Here is a 13947-nt window from a genome sequence, read left to right as displayed (position 1 = left end):
GCCTAAGTCTTAGTGTTCGTCATGCTCCTTAGCAATGCAAGTGAAATGTAAAACAGGTATCTGGGGCAGCTATGGCCTGAGAAGCAAGGCGGAAGCGTGCACATCGGAAACCTAAAGATTCTGTGCACCTAGGAGCTGCATACTTTCCTCCGGATCTATGTTATCCTTCTCCAAAAATAAAACAGACATGGACTGAACTATTGTTTGAAGTTGTTTACCCTGGGTTACAGGGCCCGATGCTGGTACAATGTCTGCCGAGCTGTTAGCTTCGTTTTAAATTTTATTCCAACGGACTCTTTGGCAAGAATGGGACATGGCAGAGGCGGGTGGCCTCCAAGCATGTGCCTATAACTCCCGTCTACTGCACTAGGCACTGAAGCTACACCAACTACACTTGATCATCACAGAAATCCAGTGGGCTGGTGACTAACCCTCTCGCTTCACAGAAGAGGAAACCGAGACTCGAGGGCGTTAGATAACTTACTACACAGGTATCTAAGTCAAATGCCAGTGAGATGTTCCCAACATTCAAAGAAGCAGCACTGTCCAAGGAGAAATGTGACCGCATATCACGCTCTGCCACTAGACTAAGTCAAAACATGAAGACAGCCAAAGGGGAAGGAAGAGAAAGGGAGAGGGCTCGGGTTACAGAAGCAAAGTGGGCAGTGAGTGTTAGAATCGTGGCTCCTGTCCGGACAGACCACACCAGACCAACGCAGTTCCACGTGGGAGAGGTTTATGGGGGGTAGGAGCGACGGAGACAAGGAGAGGAGGGAGGGAAAAAGACAGAAAGATCAGGAAGGGTCTGCTTTTTTTTTTAAACTGTGATGTAACTGCTTACAGGTAAAGGTGGGAGGTAAACCAAGGGGATGCTGGGAATGTATGGCTATTACCATGGCAACAAGTGCGTGCATGCGTCCCTGTCACCTATGGATGACATCGCCACTGGTTTCAGAGGCAACAGCAAGTGTAAGGCTTGGCGAAAGCTGTTGTCCACACGATATCTTATAGAACTAACGCTTACGGAACGAGGAAGCAAGTTAGTTATCTAAAGATTAGAAGTTGGCATAATGGTTAGACACTGCTTTTCGTTTTCATTTTGCTTCAGTTTGCTGTTTGAGAACTCTGTGGTTGCGTATTGTTTTGATCAAATCCACTCCCACTGCCTTCTCTATTTTCCAGTCTCTCCCCTATTTCCCCCCCCCCCCAATTTCCCTTCTGATTTCACACACTTTATTGTTAAGTTCGGCGAGTTCACTCGTGTTATCCGTATAGGTTTGGGTGCAGGACATCAACTGGAGCACGTGTAGCTTCTCCGGGATCACCTCCCTGAGGAAGCGGAGTCTTGCTCTGCCAGCAGCATCCAATTGCATTGCGGATAGCTCCTCAGCTAGGGGGCGGGGCTTCATGAGGCCTTCCTGCTCCCATTGCTGGATTTTTGGCTACCTTGATCTTGCAAAGGTCTTAAGCACATAGTCACAGCCAATGTAAGTTTACGTCAGTAACAGTGTTGTCAGGGCTGGGGAATTCGGAGAGGCTATAGTGGTGGAGCGAGGGATAAATATGATCACTGTACACTCTATACACGTGCCTCGAACGTAATCGGAGAAGAGCTACTTTCATACCACGTCACTATTCCAGAGGAGGACATAGCTTTCCATGGCGGTCATTGCGGTAGATCTCTATGTGCACAGCAGCATATAACGTACTTGACTTTTTTATGCTTTACATATAGAGTGTATGGTGATCACTTCCACCCCTCACTCCGTCACTATAGCTTCTCCCAGGACCTCCCCATCACAGCCACCCCCACTCACCTCACGGCTCCTCTTAAAACCATCTGTTTACTTTACTCCAGTAAGTGCAGCCTCATGAGTATAAGGACATCCGCGGGTTTTATTCACCTGATGATGACAACTGGAATACAATGCTTTGTATCTAAAGAAAATTTCTCCAGCTGTTTTATTAAATTAATACATGATTATAGGTAATTGAGTGTGCCGTGTCTTTTTTCTTACCTTTTCTAAACGTGTTTTCTTGGGTCTGTACACTTGCTGGACTCTCCTTAGCTCAAATAGTTGAATGTCATCCTTTCATACGGTAGATACCTCTGTACGGTAGATACTCATAATTCACAAATAAGGATATTTCTCCCTTTCGGTTGCCAATCGTTGTGGGACTTATATTTCTTTGCTTGTTGTACTGGAGAGTTTTCAATGTGGAATACTAGTGGGCAAGAGCTAGGGTTTTCTTTCATGGGAATGTTCTAACTTTACGTTTGTGTTTTCTTGGCCTGTGTGTCCCACTATTCCATATCTCCTTTGTGCTCTTGCCGTAAAGGACCCTAATCCCGGGAGGAAAATAGTCGACATAGCTTTAGTTCTTCGGGCATAGGAAGTGGATGTGGGAGGGTTGCAGGCCTGAAGCACCTGAATCCAAGGAATTCCCAGAGCTGGGAGAGGAGACAGAAGCTTTTCCCTTGTCCATTCCGCCAGAGTCAGAGTCAAAGCCCACCCTCGGGGCAGGAACCTAGGAGACCCTGGTGACGCACTAACCGTGTGTCAAGGAGACAGCGCCTCTGATGTAAGAGCTGTAATCCAGCACTGGTGATGTGCAGAGACTAAGAACATCTTTGTGTAGACTGGCCTTCCCAACTCTCTGGGCTGGCGAGCTGGAAAACCAAACTGACCCTGAAGAAATTGTCCCTTACATTAGCAATTCTTTTAGAATTAAAATTGATTCTTTTCCACCTCTTTTGTTCAAGGAGGATACTGATCCAAAGTATTATTTTGCCTTGGCCTATAGCATCAACACTGATACCTTCTAGAGATCTGAAAATCAACAGCACCTTACCCCGGAAGCAGTTAATCACCCCTAACTTTTTTGACCTCCAGTCCCTTAATTTCTTTTAGCAGACAGAAATGCTCCCACCGATGCAGAGATCACAGCCTATGGGATAATGGGGGGGGGGGGGGCTAAGCACAGGACAGCATTCTGGATTTTATGAGTTCACACTTGGTGGTGTACTTAAAATGGTCAGGGCCGCTGAGATGACGCAGGAGGTAGAGGCACCTTTCACGCAAGCCTGACCCCATGAGTTCAATTCCCAGAACCCACAAAATGGTGGAAGGAGAGAACTGGCTCCTCAAATTTGTCTTCTAACCTCCACGTGCACTCAACAGTACATACACACTCACATACACACATGCTCACACATACACACACACACACACACCTGTACTCACACATTCAAACATGTACTCTCACACATGCATGCACACTCACATACACCCACACATTCACACACACACACACATGCTCACACACATGTGTGCTCACACACTCACACATGCACACTCACATACACATGCCCACACATTCTCTCTCTCTCTCTCTCTCTCTCACACACACACACACACACACATGCTCACATACTCACACATACACGCTCACACACACGTATGCTCACACATGTATGCTCACACACTCACTTACTCTCACAACACACATACACACACCCACACATTCACACACACACAATTGATTGATCGATTGATTGCACACGAACAATAATAAAATATTTTCAAATGTTTGAAATATGTAGGAAATAAATAGGAAAGAAAAGAGAGACAGTCCTTTTCGAAATGAAATACATTCACGTTACTTCTTAACTGTGCTGAGAATTGAGTCCATACTATCCAGACAGTTGTAGATTTAATTAATCCCACTCTGATGGCCATTGCTGTTTTCTTCCAGGGAAAGCTGTACCAACAGATGAACCAGACATGGCAGACGTGTATCTGCTAAAAGATACTTTCTTCCTAATCCACAGTTTTCAAATACTCCTGTCCGGAAAGTACTGTCAACATGGTGTCCACACCCAGGGCCAATATGCATCAGAAGGCAGAATTCCTGCCCCAGCCCCAACCCCACCAGTCCTACACAGGCCTGGTTGCCTTGCTTTCCTTCTCCAGGCTGCAGAGAGGGAGGGCAGTATGGCTCCGAAGGAAATCAGAGAAGAGATGTTCACCCATGGCTGGGGCCAGTTCTTAACCTTAGATTGGAAAAAAGGAAAGAAGAGGGGGAGAAATCAGGGTGCACCTCTGAGATAAAGACCACGAGGACAATAGTGGAGCAAACGAAGTACTTCATACAGAAATGCCAAGGGAGACCTGGCCTCAGCGTCCCTGGATGGCTAGCGGGTGGTGGTTGCTCCCTAACCATGCGGTAAAGCAGAGGTGCGAATCTCGGATTTCTAACAGAAAGCTCACTCCCTTGTAGCTCCACAACTAGTGGTTTCTTTGTGAGTCATAGTTTGTGCTTATAGAAATATTCACAGACAAAATATCGTAGAAGGTTAGCGTTTGAAGAATAAAACCTTCATCCTCCCTCTACCACTTCATCCTTTAGAACTTTTGACACCTAAAACATCAAAAGCTGGATTTCATTCTGCTTTTCTAGGGTCGAAGTAAAGAAGTTCACATTTCATACTGCATAAGTAGCCTGAAGAATTTGTATGAAATAAACATTTTGTTATAATCAACAACTTCTTTTAAAGAACAGAACACTTCCGCTACCTCAGATACGTCTCCTCGCTTTATCCCAGGAAACAACTGGAAGGCAGTCATTCTGTCCGTTCCAGTCTTGAACAGCTGTATATGCTTCTGTCCTTAGGAGAAGAAAATCATTTATTCTAGGTTCAGCATTCTCTACTCAGCCACAAATCATCATCCAAGCATGGGCCTTCTCTCTGTGAAGAGTCCGTGTAAGAAGTGACATAGAAAGTCTTCAGCTTGTAAGGGGATTGAGCACTTGCTGTGGGAAAAAAATCGCAAACCCCTCAGAAATTAGCATTTCCAAGTGGAACTATCGTGGGAAACTTCAGAAAACAAAACAAACAAACAAAAGAAGTGAAATTATGAAGGAGTTCAGTGGAACTCCGAGGTATTTTTCCTAGAAGGTTCTCAGTTCCTTTTCCTAACGAGGCTCACAGCTCTGTTGAGTAGATTGTTGAGCAGAGAACGAAGCCATCGCCATATTTTCTCAGCCACAGAAAAGGTACCTAAAGGAGAACATTGTGTAACTTGGACAGAAATGAAATCCACCGATACCCTACCAATTCCAATTGGCGCCTCAGACAACTGAGTACAGGTGGAGAGAGATTATCTTAGGTCTGTATGGATGTGGCACCTGTCAGGAATAAATCTTTGGCCTATAGCTTAGGCAGGAAATAGGTGGGACGTCCTGGAGGCAGAAAGGATTCTGGGACAGCATCGGGTGAGAGAGTCACTGGGATGATGTGAGGAGACAAGTGCATGGTGCCTGAGTACAGGTAACCAGCCAAGGGGCAGAACGTAGATTAGAATAAAAGGGTTATTTTAAGTTATGATCTAGTCAGAGAAGAGCCTAGCTGTATGGCCAAGGCATTTGTAAATATGTATTGACTCTACATCTTATTTCTGGGAGCACCAGGTTAGGAGGAAGAGCCACACCAAACTTCAACATACAGGGAAGACTCAGTCAGTCTCGACAATGAGCAAAAGAAATTCACACAAAACAGCACATCTGGAGAGAGAGTGAAACTGACAGACTTCTCTGGAAATACACCCATGGAATCGACCGAGGACTCTGACGGAGTTGTCCAATAGCCACGTTTACTATGGCCAAGGGGATAGGGTAAGGGATAAAACCAGACTGAGAAGAGAATATGTATGATTGTGGGTCTGTGGGACCTCTCAGTGATATTTACTTGGGTTTAGGAGTGGAGACCAAGAGCAGAACACTTGCCTAGTTTATGGAAGAACCTGGATTAATTTAAAAAAAAATATCACCCACTTAAGAGTTTCTCAAAGTCTTTTAGACACTTAAGGGGGACACCAAAAGGAAGGCAGGTTATTCCATCTGGGAAAAGCTTGTATCTAGCCATTCCACACTGGCTCTAAGGAGTCACCAGCCTAGGTCACAAAAGGTGAAGAGGAAAAGCAAGTCCTGTTCTTCCCTTATACCACATACTTTCCCCACTGCTCAGGGGAAGGGTTTCTCAATGCACCACTGGCCCTTTGACAATTCCCTTTTAAAGACACACTTCTGAGCTCCTCTATAACTTAAGGGTTCATGCACTTAATCATCCTGCTTTCTGAAGCTAATTGCCTCTGTAGCTATTTTATACCCTAAGGTGCCAAGGCGGGCTGGAAGGAGTGCCAGCACTTACTCAAATCCACTTCAGAGCTATAATCTATGGGAGACACCGAGTCACTGATCTCAGCTGGTTGCCTTTGCCATGCCACAGGGCACTTCCTTCTTTCTACAGGGGTTTTCATTGAGGAGGGGGAAACTCACTTTTAGACTACTTGTTATAGAAAAATTAAAAGGGAATTTTACTGGGAAATTATGTGAAGCCAACATTGAAATTCTCTGAGAGAGGAGGGGTGAAGAAGAGGGAGAGAAACAGAGACAGAGAGGAGAGAAAGGAGAGAGAGGAGAGAAAGGAGAGAGACAGGAGAGAGAGAGAGGAAAGAGGGGGGAGAGAGAGGCAGAGAGAGAGAGAGAGAGGCAGTGAGAGAGAGAGGCAGAGAGAGAGAAAGAGGCAGAGAGGGAGAGGCAGAGAGAGAGGGAGAGGCAGAGAGAGAGGGAGAGGCAGAGAGAGAGAGGGGCAGAGAGAGAGAGACAGAGAGGCAGAGAGAGAAAGAGGCAGAGAGGGAGAGGCAAAGAGAGAGAGGCGGAGAGAGAGGCAGAGACAGAGACAGAGAGAGAGAGAGAGAGAGAGAGAGAGAGAGAGAGAGAGAGAGAGCTCTATTCTTCACAGGCTGTGAATGCTCACAAAGAGCTACAGGGGACCTTCTGTGTGCTCTTAAGAACACTGTTAGCAACATAACCTGACTATAAAACTGAAATGTCTGCTGCCACCTCGCTCTCACTGTTTAACATCCCCAGGCCTCGCCAGCCTCCTATCATGAAATAAATTATGGAACACAATGGTAATTCATTGTGCATAAGAAACATAAAATAAAAATTATTTTATTTTTAAAGGCTTATTTTATTTATAGAGTACAGTGTCACTGTCCTCAGTCACACCAGAAGAGGGCATCAGATCCCATGACAGATGGTTGTGAGCGACCATGTGGTTGCTGGGAATTGAACTCAGGACCTCTGGGAGACCCGTCAGTGCTCTTAACCGCTGAGCCATCTCTCCAGCCCCGATAAATTATTTTAATTCTAACAAAAATATGATGGTAAGACCAAACCATGATTTACAAGCCTTTATGGAAAGGTAAACACTAAGGATGACACACACTTTTAATCCTAGCCGGGTCTACAGAGCAAGTCCAGGATGGCCAGGGCTACACAGAGAAACCCTGTCTTGAAAAACCATAAAAAAGAAAGAAAGGTAAATACAATTATCATAAGATCATAAGGTGATGTGTAAGAGAGGTCTTTTTCATACTCAATTCACCAAAAGCTTATGAACATCACCGTTCTGGCCTTAACATGACAGAGACGATGCTTCACCTGGGACATCTCACCAGCATGCTTGTCTAAACAAGACCTGCAAAAGACCATCCAAACTGACATGCCAACATGGACGGGGACAGTCTCACATGGCCTCACTCTTACAGGAAAAGCCAACCAAAGACTGGCGAAAGATGGAGAATCACTTTTTCTCCAAGGATAAGCCCAGATAAGCTATGCAATCAAAAGTGCTCAGCCCTAAACCCATGTATCTACTAACAACAGCAAACCGAGTAGGTAGGCTGTGTGTGTATACATGTATGTAACATGTTTATAAGAGGTCTTGAACTCAAGGGGAGTTGGAAGGACATGGAAGGAATTAGAAGGGGGAGAATTGGAGAAGAAAATAAAGTAAATACAGGACTCGCATATGAAATTCTCAGGATAAGTTTTTATATGGAAAGAAAAGGAACTTTTAGTTCTTTTTTGCTCCTTAGCCCCCAAACTCTCAACTTAAATGGTTTTCTGTTATGATTGCTCTCTCTGCTACGTGGATGTAGACCTCTTAGAGAACCGCTTTTTGTTTATTTGTTTGTAATTTTCTTATAGTTGTTTTTTTGTTTGTTTGTATTTTTCTTTTGTTTTTGGTGGTGGTGGTGGTGGTTTGGTTGGTTTGTTTTTGTTGTTGGTTGGGTTGTCAAAATGGAGTGTCAAAGAGCTTCCTAACTAAATAGGCAGTCCTATTTGCTGGCGGTCAGCTCTTGAGGAAGAGGAGATCCACTCCAGAGCTGCTGAGAGGTATTTTCTCATGTATGTGTGAGACAAGCTCTGACTGCACACTGTGCTCTTTTGTTAAAGAAGCATCTACAGATGACATTTTTTTCATTTTGCAGGAAACGACGAGTGCTCTGTCTCTGCTTCCTCTTACTTGAAGCAATCATTAAGAGAGTCTCTGTCAGTCACCCTGCAAAAGCAAAGACTCCAAACGGTTGATCCCCAGTTGCCACTTTTCTCTGCTCTAAGTCCACAAGCCATGAGGCCTCAGCTTGGGAACAAGCAATGAACAGCAGCAAAGCCTCAAGTAACCACCCCCAACCTTGTCCCAACCTTACTTCCCGTCCCATGGTACGTATAGTCTCAAGAACTTTCGAAGGGTCTCTGTTATACATCCGGGTTTCACATGGAGAGAAATCAGCAGGCCAAGGCTCATTTAAAGGCTATTTACGTAAAGCTGACTCTCCCCTCCTGTTGAAAGTTTGGACTTCTGACTGAGTCTTACCATGTCTTGGATGAGCCTTATCATCCAAGCCTTCGATACACTTGGTAGCTCTTCAACACTGGCGGTTGTTGCTGTTTTCACTTCTGTGTTCCTTCACCAGCCTGTACAACAGATCCCTTTGTTTTCTGATGCTTTATTCATATGGGTACAAACTGTCTCGACAGCAATCGTTTTCCATGGTAAGAATGCATCTGCTTCACAAGTTACTTCACTGACCTGAATGCTGACACGAACACATCCGCCTGGCCCAGCAGGAAGCAGAAGAAAGGACTTTTCAGACATTATCTTTCTCTGCCCCTGGAGAAAGCAGAGGACAAACCCAGAGGTTTGAAACAGGCGCCATTTTGTAAAGTTAGGCCTGGCCTCTGGGAAAATCAGCAATATATTGGGAAACAGGTGTGACGTAAAAAAAAATAGCTGCTTTCATTTCCCATAAAGCAGACAGGATTGAAGCCACAGTTAGGGCCGTTAGTACGAAGGAATGGAGATCCAAATAAACCAGTGTTTGCAAAGCCCTGAGTTCACTCCATGACACCTCAACAAGAAGATACAACTTTTAAATAAAAACTGCTGGCCAACTGCGAATAGGATGTCCGTGCACAGTGTACTCAACTGTGTATTGTCTCAATTTTACTGACACATCACAACAGGGACGCAAGACAAATGTTTTCTATTTCAGACGAGTAAAGGTAAACTATATTCAGATTTCTCCCCTCAGTGACTGTCCTCCTGGTGGGGTGACTTCATGGAGGGCTTGTGTGTCATGGTCTGTTTGTTTGCTCTGCCTCCGCCCACTCCTTCCCTCCCACTCGCTCCCAAACCCACCCTCAAGCTTCCACACAGCTGTGGAGGACAACTCAAATAGATATATTCTTATTGATGATTTGAATAAAGGCAACGTAAATAACATCACTGAACTTTTGGAAAATAGCACAATAACATGACATCTTATGATCTCAATCTCTGTTATTAGGTCAAGTTTCCTCTACCCCACGCACCCACCCACCCTCTGAACATCTGCTCTCTCCTACTTGAGATTGCATGGCAGCTTTGTCCGCATTTTAATTTTGCATTTTCGGTTGACTCTGTCTTAAGCCCTTTATTTACCTTATCACTACTTTGAATGACCATTGACTCCAATAAGCAAACAAAATATAAATGGCGTGTCATGAACTTCTAGCGTATTATTACGATCTTCTTCCTTTGGCCTGGGCATTGTCTTCTACATATTTTAGGTCACTGAGGACCTATCCTAATATAAACATTTGTTAGCAAAACAGGAGACGTACTGCACTAGGAGAACTATAGAGTTTCACACTTTCCTACGTAGTTGGTTGCTGCTCTATGATTTTTAAATTGCATTTTGCCGATTCCTAGGGAATCAATACATTTTACAGTTTCATATGGTCTTGTGAATCACCCGTTCCTGATAGTGGTGCTGTTAATGTAGACAGGACCGTGACAACTAGCATTTCCAGAGAGTGAAGGGAAAGAACAGTCGGAGGCCATGTTTCCATACTCTAGGAGGTCTTTTCTGTGGTGCTCCTCTTACATGCCATGTTCAGAGGTTGATTTGTGAACATGAATGCAGAGAACACAGAAGGATCCCCAGCTAACACATGTTCACTCTTCTTAAACCTAACCGCCATGCTTGCTAATTAGCAGAGAAAGGGTAAAGGTGTTATAGGGCCAAACCCCAACCCTACCTAGCAACTGAAAGAACTCATTCTGGTAAATTAAATAAATGTGTTGAGCCTGGGTCTTCACTTACAATACTAAATACTTCTACTAACCCCTATGCAAAATTGTTGGGAAGACCCAATCTGTAGTAAGAGTCGATAGATGGTAATTTTAGCTTAGTTTCTGAAACGCAACCCAAGAAGGCAGGGATCACCAGGAAGGAAACACCTGCTAATAGACCTACCAGTGGTGGACACCACCTTCCTGTTTTATAATCACTGAAAATGTATAGTTCAGAGAAATAAAAACTAGACCAATGTTACTAGGAAAACATAAAAACCTCCCTCCCCCTGTAGAAACAACCTATCCTAAAACTACAGATACTGTATGACTGGTTTCAAATTGTAAATGTCGCTTTTTGACTCAAGATTCCCCACTGTTATATCTACTGCTATGTCTCCAAGGCCCATCTGCAATGGGTGTTCACTGAACATTTGGACTGAGTATGGAAACTCTACTAGAATTATTAGAAGTTATTGACCAAGCCTAAGATAAGCACCCATCTGAAGGGAAATAGGAGTTAGATGACATAACTTCCGGACCAAAAAATAAAACTCCACAAATTTAAATAGCAATGCATGGAGTTGGCTTCACAGTAGTATTAAATGGCCTCCCTCCCAGATCCTCCAAAATGTATTAACATGAAACAAGAGAAATGGGTGTGAGCTTCAACATCATAGTATCTTCCTCTTTCAGGAAGGAAATTACTGAGCTTTGTTAGAAAAAACAGATTTATATTTAAAATATAAGAATGGGAGACAGTGGATCTGGATGGCTAACGTGCTTGAATACTGTGCAGGGAGCTAGTATTTCAAGCACATGTCAAACAATGGGAGAGAGGGTGTAATGAGTTACAGCGTAAGTGCTGTTTATTCCTGAGTGGTCCCTGGGCTGCTCAGTACCTCCTGGAAATTGTTTATGTGCACAGACCCTGTGATCACGGGGCTATGATTAGCAGATGCTGACAGCGTGACAGCGGAAAAGGCATGAATCACCATTGCTCCATATAGGAGAAAACCGAGCAGCATCAACCGTGAGAAGTCAACTTCTCTTTCCATAGCCTACGCTGAGGAGACTGACGTGGTACTGCAGGACAGGGCAGAGAAGGAGAAGGAGAGAGAATGGTAAGGGAGGTATTTTCTATTTGGAAATTCCACTTAGGAAAACACTCATGGTTTGTGAAAATATAAATCCTTAATTTTTAAGAAACGGTTATTGACATCATAACTGTATTTAACTACTGAGTTTCCAAAGGATCCAGCACCGCATTTCCTAAATGGGCATACCAGAAGGAACACATTCTTCACGTTTCAGTCTAAGCTATTGGTACCAGTAGGAACGCATTCACCACGCTTCAGTCTGAGCTATTGAGAACTAGAGATACGAAAGACACACAGAAAGAAGGCAAATAAAATTGATGACGTCTCCAAATTTCTAAGAATTATCTATCAATGAATTTGACTTGATGGTTGAGACTTTTAACAATGTGCCAAAAGAGTAGAAGTAATGTGTTCTCATAGGGAAATAGCTGGGGAAAGGGCCAGGGAAACACCTTTTCTGACACAGATGAAATGCCTCCTGTTGTTAAGTTTTGCATGATATTGCTTGGCTAAGATGCATTACCCATCTTCAGCTTAAAAAACAAGGCTAATCTCATTGTTTCGAGCTTGCAGCCTCTGTCCCTTTGAATGAGATACAGCCATCCCATATCTTGAGTGTCTCTTTCAAAGACAGCTCTCAATTAGAAGTGCACACACTCCCCGTCACAGAAGCAAGTCAGAACATAGCTTCCTTTCATCTTCCTGAGGGCCTCCCTACCCTGGCTCTGAATGCTGACCCCTAATAACTAATGGAAAGAAGGCCAGGAAAACCAGCTAACTACAGGCAACCAAGAGGGGAAAATGTCCTCAAAATTCTACATAAGACAGGCTATGCTAAGACAATTAACGTTTATGTGCTGTTTTTTAGTCTCTCCACAAGGACTTACACAGGAGCACAGGAAAAAGCCCGGGGTTAGACGAGGCCTTTATCCACAGCTGAGTCTGATGAGGCCTCCTGGCAACACCCCAAAGCCAAAAAGACTTTGTTTCTGTCTTCTCAAAGTCCTGACCTCCAGGATTTAAGGAACCAATAACGGTTTCTCATTTCTTGAGTTATTTTTCTCATGCAACCCATGGCAGCTGTTTGCCAGCTCAGCATTCGGACTAATTTGTTACAGAAAATGGGGTAAACACATGTTTACTAAGATCTCTGGATTACTACAAGGCCTAAGTGCATATTATACGTGACCATGGGAGACTTTCATTAGCTTTCTGTATTGCAGAATGAGAACTTGAGATCCAGAACACTTCTTTTTGAGATCTCTTCGTTTCCCACATCTGTTACTTTATTTTGGTTTGGAAAGACAGATGTCAAGTTATTCTGAAATACAGAAAACCGTACTTCTGTATTAGCTACATATACATTAAGAAAAAAAAAACAGTTTTTACCTGTATGTACAGAAACTGGGATTTATGGGTAGACAGGAAATTCTGCGTGCTTATGTTGTAGGCTAACGATTCTGTGCTTTCAGTGAAGGGAGAACATACGCTGCTTGGATTCTTTGTAACATTAAATCCTATAACCATTTAAGTCCATATATTTTTATCATGTTAGTATTTGCCTTCAGTTGGAAGCAAAGAGCAGTAACATTTAATTTCAGAAAGACAAACTGACATTTGGTTGTCCAGTCCGTAGCGGACAGCTCTTAGCAGCCACGTGCATTTACTTCCTTAAAAAACAGTTTCCGGGAACTTTTCAGTGAGCCAGAGCTTCCCAGGACAGAGCCAGTGTGCTGTCCCTTTGTCTTCCCTGGGGCTCTGAGCACCAGTTAGTGAGGGGAAAGAAATTGAGTGGGGGCTACGTTTTTCTCAAGTTTAAAGCCTGCTCAACCATCAGAGTTCGGATCCAACTTAAGTATTTTGGTGCATGATTATATGCTTCTGTCCTTGCCCAAAAGCAACTTCTGGTTGCTAAGACAGGAGAATCTGGAGAAGTGCAGTAAAGATTTGATGCAGAAGTGAAAAGACTTCTTAGATATCAAAGAGTGTCAAAACCACATCACGATGAGTTATATGTAAATGAATCAAAAACTTGTGACTCGTATTTCCCTAAGAACACACATGGATTTTTTAGAAGAAATGAATGAAAAAAAAAATCCCAACACAATAAAGTTGGCATATTGTTCACCGATGCTTAAAAGAAAATAATTAAGTACTTACAAAACACACAAAAGGGATTTGACTAACCAGATCTAAGACTCTAGGCATGTTTCTCAGCTGTTCCCAGCGTAGGGTATCTTCAGGGACCTCTCTCTTATGACTAAACCCAACTGAAACACAAAAGCACACACTCTTAGTCAAATTATAATAAAAAACAGACTCAGGCATAGTGGTGCATGCCTTTAATTCCAGCACTCAGGAGGCAGACACAGGCAGATC

At 43.6% G+C, this 13947-nt stretch overlaps 1 long non-coding RNA gene across 2 annotated transcripts; it reads left to right on the top strand.

Moving 5' to 3' along the window:
* Positions 1–747: 747 nt before the first annotated feature.
* On the top strand, positions 748–9621 carry LOC120098943 (uncharacterized). Of its 2 annotated transcripts, none has more exons than XR_010060907.1 (4): positions 748–1039; positions 3757–5058; positions 5473–5676; positions 8343–9621. It is a non-coding gene; the product is annotated as an uncharacterized LOC120098943 (long non-coding RNA). The 2 variants fall into 2 exon arrangements; XR_005497742.2 differs by having other exon boundaries at positions 3757–5171.
* Positions 9622–13947: the final 4326 nt, after the last annotated feature.

This window comes from Rattus norvegicus, chromosome 20 (assembly GCF_036323735.1).
Source record: "Rattus norvegicus strain BN/NHsdMcwi chromosome 20, GRCr8, whole genome shotgun sequence".
In the NCBI taxonomy this organism is placed as follows: Eukaryota; Metazoa; Chordata; class Mammalia; order Rodentia; family Muridae; genus Rattus; species Rattus norvegicus.
This window is presented reverse-complemented; position numbering and strand designations above follow the sequence as displayed.